This window comes from Nerophis ophidion, linkage group LG12 (assembly GCF_033978795.1).
Source record: "Nerophis ophidion isolate RoL-2023_Sa linkage group LG12, RoL_Noph_v1.0, whole genome shotgun sequence".
In the NCBI taxonomy this organism is placed as follows: Eukaryota; Metazoa; Chordata; class Actinopteri; order Syngnathiformes; family Syngnathidae; genus Nerophis; species Nerophis ophidion.
Window position 1 is genome coordinate 36929609 of NC_084622.1, and position 13843 is coordinate 36943451.

General features: G+C 40.3%; 1 protein-coding gene across 3 annotated transcripts in view; it reads left to right on the forward strand.

The window, feature by feature from the left end:
* Positions 1 to 5188: 5188 nt before the first annotated feature.
* The window catches only part of nr1h4 (nuclear receptor subfamily 1, group H, member 4), a 49712-nt gene continuing 41057 nt past the window's right edge, over positions 5189 to 13843 (forward strand). Inside the window, exons 1-2 of one of the 3 annotated variants that reach the window (XM_061917501.1) lie at positions 5189 to 5395; positions 9005 to 9254. The gene's annotated coding sequence lies outside the window, so the exon portion shown is untranslated. The remainder of the gene's footprint in view (positions 5396 to 9004; positions 9255 to 13843) is intronic. The other 2 variants (XM_061917503.1, XM_061917502.1) reach the window with 2 other exon arrangements.

The following is a 13843-nucleotide window of genomic DNA, read 5'->3' on the forward strand; positions in this document are numbered from 1 at the left end:
ATCATGGCACTCACCTGTTCACCTGTGGGATGTTCCAAATAAGTGTTTGATGAGCATTCCTCAACTTTCTCAGACTCTTTGGCCACTTGTGCCAGTTTTTTGAAACATGTTGCAGGCATCAAATTTCAAATTAGCTAATATTTGCAAAAAATAACAAAGTTTCTCAGTTCGAACATTAAGTATCTTGTCTTTGCAGTCTATTCAATTGGGCATAGGTTGAAAAGGATTTGCTAATCAATGACTTCTGTTTTTATTTATGATTTACACAATGTGCCAACTTCACTGGTTTTGGATTTTGTATAACTGACACTATATTTAAGCAGAAGGTGTCAAAAAAAGGCCACAATAACATCAGCCATGCGTGTTAAAATATTTTATTAACCGCGGACATTAGTCCATAACAATATGGAGAAGCAGCTCGCAGGAGAAACTGTAGAAGTCCGCTTTTCCACGGTAATAAAACTAAAACTACTGTTGTTGTTTGTAGTACATTCCATTGTATTATTTTTGTACAGTATAATCTTCATTAATGTAGTCAGTTTTTTTTTTTGATTATCATTATATAGCATGTTAATTGTTCAATTGTTTGTGTTTGTGGGTGGCCCAGAACGGATTAATGACATTTGAATACCTTTGAATGGAGAACTCAAGAATTTTGGGTTACACACAGAACAAATTAAACATGTATGTCAAAGCACAGCTGTATAGCCAACCAAAAAACTGGAGTAGGGCCTACAGACAACTGCAATGTTTTAAATAGCTGCACTTGCAATTCATCTTCATGAGACACCAATACCAAACTTTACAAAAAAATATTAACATAAATAATAAATACAGGTATGAAAAGTATAATTTGTAGTTTCATGATCGGTCCAAACAAATAATTGACAAAATATACCGTCACTGTCCTAAATAACTGCGTGTTTAGACGAGTGGGCTCAAATTAGACGTTTCTTTTTTTTTCAAGGCCCAGGATGGTTCTGGTTCCCATCACAGTGTAGTAAACATCCTTTGTCTTATCAGCTTTCGTCCAACATCGTTTCACTCTCACCATGGAACATAATTAATGGATGGTCTTCAACAGTGTGAGTATGACATAAGTGTAAATGGTACACACTCATGGTCATTACTAAAATGAAGTGTGTTGAATTATTAATGTTGTGCTGAAGTACTTGAGCTCACCTCATTTTCAACTTAACACTGTTTTGAAGACTGATGTAGTGGTTGGGAAATACTAAAACTTCTTCCCAATACCAAGGAAAAAGGGCCAGTATTGCTAATACCGGTACAGATACTTTTTATTGGGTTATTTTCAAGATCAGTGAATGATTTTGTGATTTATTTAATTTGTTGATCATGATTAATATCAGAATAAAAACATTACAAATATTTTAGGAAATAAATAATATATTATCATTATTAATAATAACTTATTTTTGTAAACAATGTTTATTTTAATTCAATAATATAAAAACATTTAACAATTATTTTTAAGATTCTATTTTAGACCAGTTGATCTGCCGCTTCTTTTCTTTCTCCTATGTCCCCCCCTCCCTTGTGGAGGGGGTCCGGTCCGATGACCATGTATGAAGTACTGGCTGTCCAGAGTCGAGACCCAGGATGGACCGCTCTTCGGGACCCAGGATGGACCGCTCGCCTGTATCGGTTGGGGACATCTCTACGCTGCTGATCCGCTTGAGATGGTTTCCTGTGGACGGGACTCTCGCTGCTGTCTTGGATCCGCTTGAACTGAACTCTCGCGGCTGTGTTGGAGCCACTATGGATTGAACTTTCACAGTATCATGTTAGACCCGCTCGACATCCATTGCTTTCGGTCACCTAGAGAGGGGGGGTCGCCCACATCTGAGGTCCTCTCCAAGGTTTCTCATAGTCAGCATTGTCACTGGCGTCCCACTGGATGTGAATTCTCTCTGCCCACTGGGTGTGAGTTTTCCTTGCCCTTTTGTGGGTTCTTCCGAGGATGTTGTAGTCGTAATGATTTGTGCAGTCCTTTGAGACATTTGTGATTTGGGGCTATATAAATAAACATTGATTGATTGATTGATATTTCCATTGTGTGTCTTTGCAGCAACGAGCACTACTGTCTCAGAGCTGTGTGCGTAACCGTGTCAGTTTCTACGTTCTTTTCAAACGTTACGAATAAAACCCAAATTAGAGCTCTTAAAACGGGGTGATAAATCACATTACATTTGCTCTATAATATATTTGCATTTTCTCCTCCCAGTGTTGTGCCCATTTTAATGATCAGCATATATTTTGCACATTAATGAAGAGAGAGACTCAAAATGGATTGCACCACTTATTCAGCTCACTTAACAGACGCAATCCACCTTGCGCACATATAGTAAATGATAAATGATAAATGGGTTGTACTTGTATAGCGCTTTTCTACCTTCAAGGTACTCAAAGCGCTTTGACACTACTTCCACATTTACCCATTCACACACACATTCACACACTGATGGAGGGAGCTGCCATGCAAGGCGCTAACCAGCACCCATCAGGAGCAAGGGTGAAGTGTCTTGCTCAGGACACAACGGACAGGACGAGGTTTGTACTAGGTGGGGATTGAACCAGGGACCCTCGGGTTGCGCACGCCCAATCTCCCAACTGCGCCACGCTGTCAGCTTTGCGTTTGCTATCAAATTTGAACGTGTTTTAGTGCATACTAGGTCTGTACGTTATACCGGTGTTAGTATAGTACTGCGATACTAATGAATCATTTTCGGTATGATACCGTCTCTGAAAGGTACCGGTCCGCTATGCCCGCTTGCCCGCGTCGAAGTACTGTCATGACATTCCTGGTTTACAAGCAGACGAGCATGTTCGGTAGCACACAATCACGGAGTACTTACAAGCAGACAGTGTGTAGACAGAAAAGGGAGAACAGACACATGTTGACTTAAAAACTAAAGATAAAAGTGAAGTTATAACACTGGAATGCCCTCAGGAAGAGATGCTTTAAGACATGGCTAGCTCGCTAGCGACTAACGTCCATCCGCCGTCGGCGGTGTTCTAAATCACTAATTCTCGTCTCCTTGGCGACAAATAGTGAAGTGAAGTGAATTATATTTATATAGCGCTCTTCTCTAGTGACTCAAAGCGCTTTACATAGTGAAACCCAATATTTAAGTTACATTTAAAACAGTGTGGGTGGCACTGGGAGCAGGGGGTTAAGTGTCTTGCCCAAGGACAGAACGCCAGTGACTAGGATGGCAGAAGCGGGGATCGAACCGGCAACCTCATTTTGCTGACAAGGCCACTCTACCAACCGAGCTATACAGCCCGGTATAGTAAAGTCAATTTCTTACAAGTATCATCCCTGCAGGACGACGAATAGCTAAACATGCTGCACTACACAACGTAGCTAACTGGCATCAAAATGTAAACAAGCGCAATTAGCGGATCTACACCTGACATCCACTTTAATGATATCAAGTACAGGCACGTATCTAGACGATACTACGATGATTTCGTCTATATTTTTTTGCCATCACAACATATATTTTTTTTTTTTTTTTTAAATGTATATTTTGTTTATTAACTAAATAAATACCTCCCTGGACACATGAGGACTTTGAATATGACCAATGTATGATCTTGTAACGACTTGGTATCGGATTGATACCCAAATTTATGGTATCATCCAAAACTAATGTAAAGTATCAAACAACAAAAGAATAAGTGATTATTACATTTTAACAGAAGTGTAGACAGAACATGTTAAAAGAGAAAGTAAGCAGATATTAACAGTAAATGAACAAGTAGATTAATATTTAATTTCAGGGACGGCGTGGCGCAGTCGGAGGGTTGCCGTGTGCAACCCGAGGGTCCCTGGTTCAAATCCCACCTAGAACCAACCTCGTCATGTCCGTTGTGTCCTGAGCAAGACACTTCACCCTTGCTCCTGATGGGTGCTGGTTGGCGCCTTGCATGGCAGCTCCCTCCATCAGTGTGTGAATGTGTGTGTGAATGGGTAAATGTGGAAGTAGTGTCAAAGCGCTTTGAGTACCTTGAAGGTAGAAAAGCGCTATACAAGTACAACCCATTTATAACCCATTTATTTTCTACCACTTGTCCTGATAAATGACACAATATGTTACTGCATATGTCAGCAGACTAAATTAGGAGCCTTTGTTTGTTTACTTACTACTAAGAGACAAGTTGTCTTGTATGTTTACTATTTTATGTAAGCAATAAGAAACATTTGTTTCATGTGCCCTAAGTTTTTTTTGTGAGAATAAAGCCAATAATGCAATTTGTTGTGGTACCCTTGATTTAGAAAAGTACCGAAAAGTATTAAAATAATTTTAGTACCTGTACCAGTACCAAAATATTGGTATTGTTACAACACTAGTACACACAAAGCTTTTGTTAATCAGGCCCTGTGTCTTCTTTGATTGACCGGTGACTTTGCCCAGGGTGTTGACCTGTGACCCTGATTATAACAGTCGGTGTATAAAAACAATAGATGGCTGCATAAAGCTTAAAATAGCTCCATTAATGTGACCACCATGTAAATCTCTGGCAGCACTTAAGCACAAACCACAGAGTCCAGCAGCCAATGGCAAAGGTTCTGTTTATTCCAGAGTGACTGTCTGTTGACTCAGATTGGCCTCATTGAATGGAGCAAGAGCCCATCAATGATTAAACGATTGTTTATGGACAAAATACGGATGAAATTAGTACAAAGAAATGAGAGAACGGTAAACAAACAGCTAGGTCCAGATTTACGATTTTACCTTCACACTCACAGTGAAAACGGATTTGAAATAAAATACAACAATTCGGGTGTGATTCAAGTGTGGCAATTCCACTTAAAATGAAGAAGCTTCATAAAACCTTTTCCATTTCATGTACAGTACCCCCATTGTCAAAGATTCAGAATTTACTTATGATGACTTGAGTTCATTTAAGGAAACAAAAAAAAGGTGGCATGTTAGAAATGAACCAAAAAAAAAAAAGTGTTTATACTGCTGGTTTTACTCCCAATCATAGCAATGCTAATCAGCGTATGTACGCCCCCTGCATGTGTGTGGTGTTTGTGTTAGAGGGTGGGATCTCTCATTACCAGAACATTCAAGACTTTTGGAGATAAAGATTTTTTTAGGGGGGAGAGTGTGTTTAAGCTGGGTTTGGGGTTGGGGAGGCGGGGTGGGGTAGTGGACAAGGATAGAGCGTTTAATTAATAACCACCATCCATTCCTCCCTGACCTTAGCTGGTCACGTATGCTTTAGTCGGAGCCCACAGACAAACTTGGTGCATCAGCAAATATTAGCAAATATTGATGTATAACTCACAGGTTGAGCATCCGAAACAAGGCTGAATGGGAATACACGTATTCAACTAGTGGAATCATCAAGACAGGAGAAGGTAAGAACCATCATAGTGTGTATTTAATGGTGATGAGTATGTCAATGTGTGTGCAGGATGGGGGGGTAGGTTGTCTGGATGTTGCATGGAAAAGTTTAAACACACAATAAGGCCTCCAAAATCAGTTAGTCCAAAAAGTTGCGGCCATCTATGAAAAAGGATGTGACACAAAGAAGGTGGAAAAGTTCACAAAGTTAGGTATTTGTTTTAATACATGCATTTACTGTACTGTAGGTAGGTACGTTATGGATCCTTTGCAGGAAATGGTGTTGCTACAGCAGACTCATTTACAAACACTTCCAACACGACCAGAATGGGAATTAACTGATGGCTAAATATAGTTCACCCATTGATTCTTTGTCAATAATGTACAGTGCATATCGTTCATATACCAATTAAAAAAATAATTAAAATAAACAATGAAAATAAAAATGTAAAGGAAAAAAATTCAAGCATAACCAAAACCTTAGAAACACCTCTCGCTTTTTATAATACTTTGGTAGAAACAACTGTTTGCAAATAACTGTAGAGTTGATTGTAGTCACATCCTGAAACATCTTGTTTTATTCGGGTATTTAAAATCACAATAAAAAAAAGTAAAGGCTGTAAGATTGTTATTTACAAAATGTCATCTATTGTATATTACTTAAAGTAGTAAAAAGTAGAGTCATCTAAAAGAGGCAGCAGCTGTGTAAAGTAACCTGAAAGTAAAAAATATTGTTGTTTCTGTATGTGTGACACTTGACCTTTCAGCAAGTCAATTGTATGTAAATAGCATGTGAATGACATAAGAGTAATCTTACTGGACGCTAAGTAAATCGTCTTCCAAGATCATGTGACTACATAACAAATCATGTTTGTGATCTGGGCAGAGCAGTCCTATAATTTGGTATCAAAGGAGTGGAAAAACACTGATGGCAATAAGAATAACTTGAAATTACTGTTTAAAATACCCTCATAAATTCTGTGGAAATACGGAGGAAACAGATGAATACTTAGAGGACCATTGTGATGAATACAACTCACTATATCATATCCGAGCAAACATGTCACTCAATCCACTATTAGGAGTATATACAGTAGATTAGCATTGATAGATAAGCAATATTTCTAAATAAAGTGAAATCCTATCAATTGTTTTTTACAAAATGTTATGCTTCAAATCCTGTGACCAGCCCCAACATACTTGCACCATGTGCCTAATAAGATAGCTAGAAAAGTAACCGTAGACTGCACACCTCCCCCAAAGTAGAAGTATTATGGTCTGCATATCCACACAAACAACTGCACAGTTTAGAAAAAAACATTCACTTATTTATCCCTTAATAACATTGCATTACTGCAACTTTCCTGACTTTTTGGATTACTATGAGCATGCTTGCAGAACAATGCAGCCAATCACGGCTATAGGTTGTCTAGGGTGAAGTGACTTTTTCTAACCTGTTTACTTCCGGTGAACTAAGTGGTGGTCATTCAAACCAATATGGCTACCGTGCAGCAAACAGTGTGCAAACTATCTGAGTACGCAAGAGGCCTAGATCTTACCGCTAAAAGCAAATATGAGCAAAAAAAATCTAAATATGCAATTGAATTGATCCCTATACGTTATCAAAAAATATTGGTAGAGCAATTTCAAGGATGGTCTTGGTCGTCTTCCCAGACATGTCGAACTATACGGGGCTCCAGATGTCATTCTATACGACAAAACAGATGAAATTTTGTAAAGCATGGAGGTCTACATATTCTTGCTGGTTCAAGAAAATTGGTATCATGACTCTCCCAGATAAATCGTCCATTGTTTTTTACTCAGGTATGGTTCAATCAATCAATCAATCAATCAATCAATCAATGTTTATTTATACAGCAGCCGCAAATCACAAATGTCTCAAAGGACTGCACAAATCATTACGACTACAACATCCTCGGAAGAACCCACAAAAGGGCAAGGAAAACTCACACCCAGTGGGCAGGGAGAATTCACATCCAGTGGGACGCCAGTGACAATGCTGACTATGAGAAACCTTGGAGAGGACCTCAGATGTGGGCAACCCCCCCCTCTAGGGGACCAAAAGCAATGGATGTCGAGCGGGTCTAACATGATACTGTGAAAGTTCAATCCATAGTGGCTCCAACACAGCCGCGAGAGTTCAGTTCAAAGCGGATCCAAGACAGCAGCGAGAGTCCCGTCCACAGGAGACCATCTCAAGCGGAGGCGGATCAGCAGCGTAGAGATGTCCCCAACCGATACACAGGCGAGCGGTCCATCCTGGGTCCCGACGAGCGGTCCATCCTGGGTCTCGACTCTGGACAGCCAGTACTTCATCCATGGTCATCGGACCGGACCCCCTCCACAAGGGAGGGGGGGACATAGGAGAAAGAAAAGAAGCGGCAGATCAACTGGTCTAAAAAGGAGGTATATTTAAAGGCTAGAGTATACAGATGAGTTTTAAGGTGAGACTTAAATGCTTCTACTGAGGTAGCATCTCGAACTGTTACCGGGAGGGCATTCCAGAGTACTGGAGCCCGAACGGAAAACGCTCTATAGCCCGCAGACTTTTTTTGGGCTCTAGGAATCACTAATAAGCCGGAGTCTTTTGAACGCAGATTTCTTGCCGGGACATATGGTACAATACAATCGGCAAGATAGGATGGAGCTAGACCGTGTAGTATTTTATACGTAAGTAGTAAAACCTTAAAGTCACATCTTAAGTGCACAGGAAGCCAGTGCAGGTGAGCCAGTACAGGCGTAATGTGATCAAACTTTCTTGTTCTTGTCAAAAGTCTAGCAGCCGCATTTTGTACCAACTGTAATCTTTTAATGCTAGACATGGGGAGACCCGAAAATAATACGTTACAGTAATCGAGACGAGACGTAACAAACGCATGGATAATGATCTCGGCGTCTTTAGTGGACAAAATGGAGCGAATTTTAGCGATATTACGGAGATGAAAGAAGGCCGTTTTAGTAACGCTTTTAATGTGTGACTCAAAGGAGAGAGTTGGGTCGAAGATAATACCCAGATTTTTTTATTGGTTGCATTTCATGATTAAACTTAGCTTCTTGCGAGGAGTCGTTCTTGTAAACAAACTGTGAGTAGCACTCGATAACCTTGATTGACTGTTTTTCATTATACCATTACGTTAAAGGCCTACTGAAAAAAGATTTTCTTATTTAAACGGGGATAGCAGGTCAATTCTATGTGTCGGACTTGATCATTTCGCGAGATTGCCATATTTTTGCTGAAAGGATTTAGTAGAGAACATTGACGATAAAGTTTGCAACTTTTGGTCGCTAATAAAAAAGCCTTGCCTGTACAGGAAGTAACAGACAATGTGCGCGTGACGTCACGGGTTGTGGAGCTCCTCACATTGTTTACAATCATAGCCACCAGCAGCAATAGCGATTCGGACCGAGAAAGCGACGATTTCTTCATTAATTTGAGCGAGGATGAAAGATTTGTGGATGAGGAAAGTGACAGTGAAGGATTAGAAAAAATACTAAAAAAAATAATAAAAAAAGACGAGGGCAGTGGGAGCGATTCAGATGTTATTAGAAACATTTACTAGAATAATTCTGGAAAATCCCTTATCTGCTTATTGTGTTACAAGTGTTTTAGTGGGATTATATGGTCGTACCTGAAAGTTGGAGGGGTGTGGCCACGGGTGTGGGGACTTCACCAGTGTCTTCGGTGGAAGCCAGGTTTCTCGACGAGGCAAGGTAGCCAGGCTGAGATTTTTTTTTTGTCCCCTCCTCCACGTTGGAAGCATCCGACGGGAGGGGGCGACCGTTGGGAGGAGGCAAGAGAGTCCGCAGCTGCAGAAGGCGAGGCACGGCGCAATCTCTCCACTCATAACTACGGTAAGAGCCAACTTAATACCACCATTTTCTCACCGAAACCTGGCGGTTGACATGTGGTAGGGAACCATGTTCGCTTGACCGCTCTGTTCCAGAGTAAAGCTTCACCATCAGCTTTCGGAAATGTAAACAAGGAAAAAAGGAAACACCAGCTGTGTTTGTGTGGCTAAAGGCGGCCGCAATACACCGCTTCCCACCTATATCTTTCTTTTTTGACGTCTCCATTATTAATTTAACAAATTGCAAAAGATTCAGCAACACAGATGTCCAGAATACTGTGTAATTATGGGATTAAAGCAGACGATTTACAGCTGGGATCGGTGCGGGATCAAAATGTCTGCTACAATCCGTGATGTCACGCGCACGCGTCATCATACGTGTCATCATACCGCGACGTTTTCAACAGGATACTTCGCACGAAATTTAAAATTGCAATATAGTAAACTAACCCGGCCGTATTGGCATGTGTTGCAATGTTAATATTTCATCATTGATATATAAACTATCAGACTGCGTGGTGGGTAGTAGTGGGTTTCAGTAGGCCTTTAACCACTCACAAAGATAATAAGAACAGAAGCCCGGCTGGTTGTGAAAGAAGACAAAGACGTTGAATGCTTAAGTATCGGCCATGTTTCCTTGTTGTTGTTGCACACTTGAAGTATGCGTGGGTTGCTCCGTTTTTATCAAAATATAACTTGAGATGCCATATTGTGTATGTGCTGAAAGCTTCATTTAATTGCTGACTCTGATGAAATCTTAACTCATCTAAGTTTAGCTCACATTTGCCTTCTCTTATTGGTTTTCAAAACATTTTAGCAAAAATCTGTTTTAAGAAATCCTAAACAAGATAAAATACTACTAATATCCAAATAAAACCTAAATGGAAAACACTAAGTGTTTAAAGTACATCAAAGAAACCTTTAACAAAGTGATCGTTGCAAACTCGTGCGTCATTTTGTACAATGTTGCACTCTTTCGCTCGTCTTGGTTACCTCTCGAGGAACTCTAACGAAACTTTTATCCTTTTCGCGATTTGAACGGTTCCAACAGCCTAAGACTTTCAGAGTAACAACCAAAATAGAGCAAATATTTATCTCAAAGGACAAAAAAGTCTCCAATATACTCTGAGAGTTAAAAAAAATGTTTGAGGGGCAAAACTTAAAAGTCACAGAATCATTAATTCTCAAATGCCGTCCGGATTTAATTTTGGGGGGAAGTTCAAATATAGATAGGACATTACGTACGTGTGCAGTGGCTTGCTAAGTACTTAGATAACCATCCGTTGAAGCAAGATGGATTATAATATCATCACAATATTGCGTCCTAGGTTGCTAGCATACTAGCTGTTAGCTTGCTTGCTTATAGCATTGTTAGCATTTCAGTTTTTTGTTTTTTTTTTAGAAATTCAAAGGCAAAGCAAAAGTTGCATAGTCCGTCTTAAACAGTGAGAAAATTCAGTGGGCAATGTTGTAGTTTGGAGTTGTATTGATTTAAAAGGTTATAATTGAGGACTGGTAGGCAGAACGATGTTGTTAATTTTACCATATATCAATCAATGTTTATTTATATAGCCCTAAATCACAAGTGTCTCAAAGGGCTGCACAAACCACAAAGGCAGAGCCCACATAAGGGCAAGGAAAAACTCACCTCAGTGGGATGTCGACAATGATGACTATGAGAAACCTTGGAGAGGACCGCAACGGTCCTCCAGTTGAATAGCCCTGTTACTGGATGCCCAGTTGGCATTAATCATTGGACACTGTCTACTTTGTGCACATGTGTACACTGACTTTGTGAAATTTTTTACATTGTTTTTTTCTAATGTCCAGGTTTGGTGTCTGTGTATTTTGCGTATATATTTATGTGACTCGGTTGGACTGTACCAACAATGTTGTGAGGTCCAACAGCCATACAGTAAAGTCCTGATTGCCTCAGATTTATATAGGGCTTGCTTGGTAAAGCGACCATACCAGCAATTTCAGGATTCCTGGTTCAATTCCTAGCTTCCGCCATCCTATTCATGTCTGTTGTGTCCTTAAGCAAGACATTCCACCCTTGCCTCTGATGGGTCGTGGTTAGGGCCTTGCATGGCCATCAGTGTGTCAATTTGTTAATGAATGTGAGAATAGAGCCAAATAGGGTTGAACAGTATACCGGTATTAGTATTATATCGCATTACTAATGAATCATAGTCGGTACTATACTGCCTCTGAAGAGCACCGGTCCTCCTATATCAATCAATCAATCAATGTTTACTTATATAGCCCTAAATCACTAGTGTCTCAAAGGGCTGCACAAACCACCACGACATCCTCGGTAGGCCCACATAAGGGCAAGGAAAACTCACACCCAGTGGGACATCGGTGACAATAATGACCCAGTGGGACGTCGGTGACAATGATGACTATGAGAACCTTAGAGAGGAGGAAAGCAATGGATGTCGAGCGGGTCTAACATGATACTGTGAAAGTTCAATCCACAATGGATCCAATCCAACACAGTCGCAAGAGTCCAGTCCAAAGCGGGTCCAACTCAGCAGAGAGAGTCCCGTTCACAGCGGAGCCACCAGGAAACCATCCCAAGCGGAGGCGGATCAGCAGCGCAGAGATGTCCCCAGCCGATACACAGGCAAGCAGTACATGGCCACCGGATCGGACCGGACCCCCTCCACAGGGGAGAGTGGGACATAGAAGAAAAAGAAAAGAAACAGCAGATCAACTGGTCTAAAAAGGGAGTCTATTTAAAGGCTACAGTATACAAATGAGTTTTAAGGTGAGACTTAAATGCTTCTACTGAGGTGGTATCTCGAACTGTTACCGGGAGGGCATTCCAGAGTACTGGAGCCCGAACGGAAAATGCTCTATAGCCCGCAGACTTTTTTTGGGCTTTGGGGATCACTAACAAGCCGGAGTCCTTTGAACGCAGATTTATGTTTATAAACTCAGGAAATATGTCCCATGACACATGAGGACTTTGAATATGACCAATGTATGATCCTGTACCGGCTTGGTTTTGGATTGATACCCAAATTTGTAGCATCATCCAAAACTAATGTAAAGAATTCAAACAACAGAAGAATAAGTGATTGTTACATTTTAACAGAGGTGTAGATAGAACATGTTAAAAGAGAAAGGAAGCAGATATTAACAGTAAATGAACAAGTAGAATTATTATCGATTTTTACAGTTTGTCCCTCATAATGTTGACAAAATAACAGAATGATGAATGACACAATATGTTACTGCATATGTCAGCAGACTAATTAGGAGCTCTTGTATGTTTACTTACTACTAAAACACAAGTTGTCTCATATGTTCACAATTTTATCTAAGAAAAAAGTTGCAGTAAGAAACATGGTTAATGTACCCTAAAAAATTTTGTTAAAACAAAGCCAGTAATGCAATTTTTTGTGGTCCCCTTTATTTAGAAAAGTATCAAAAAGTACCGAAAAGTATCAAAATCATTTTGGTACCCATGCCGGCACCAAATTATTGGTATCAGGACATCATTAGTGTCAAAGCGCTTTGAGTACCTTCAAGGTAGAAAAGTGCCATACAAGTATAACCCATTTACAAACGCCGTTTCCATAAGAGTTGGGAAATTGTGTTAGATTTAAATATAAACGGAATGCAATAATTGTCGAACCGTTTTAGAACAACATTTCTCAACAAGCCGTTGCAAGGAATTTAGGGATTTTACCATCTACGGTCCGTAAAATCATCAAAAAGTTCAGAGAATCTGGAGAAATCCCTGAACGTAAGCAATGATATTACAGACTTTTGATTCCTCTGGCGGTACTGCATCAAAAACCGACATCAGTGTGTAAAGGATATCCCCACAGGGCTCAGGAACACTTCATGAAAACCACTGTCAGTAACTAGTGTTGGTCGCTACATCTGTAAGTGAAAGTTAAAACTCTACTATGCAAAGCCAAACCTATTTATCAACAACATCCTGAAACGCCGCCGGCTTGGCTGGGCCCGAGCTCATCTAAGATGGACTGATGCAAAGTGGAAAGGTGTTCTGTGGTCTGACGAGTCCATATTTCAAATTATATTTGGAAACAGAGGACGTGGTGTCTTCCAGAACAAAGAGGAAAATAACCATTCGGATTGTTATGGGCGCAGAGTTCAAAAGCCAGCATCTGTGATGGTATGGGGGTGTATTAGTGCCCAAGGCATGGGTAACTTACACATCTGTGAAGGCACCATTAATGCTAAAAGGTACATAGTGGTTTTGGAACAACATATGTTGTCATCCCAACAAGCCACGTGTTACAAGAGCGTGGCTTCGTAAAAAAAGAGTGCGGGTACTTTCCTGGCCCACCTGCAGTCCAGACCTGTCTCCCATCGAAAATGTGTGGCGCATTTTGAAGCGTAAAATACGACAGCGGAGACCCTGGACTGTTGAACGACTGAAGCTCTACATAAAACAAAAATTTGGAAAGAATTCCACTTTCAAAGCTTCAACAATTAGTTTCCTCAGTTCCCAAACGTTTATTGAGTGTTGTTAAAAGAAAAGGTGATGTAACACAGTGGTGAACATGCCCTTTCCCAACTACTTTGGCACGTGTTACAGCCATGAAATTCTAA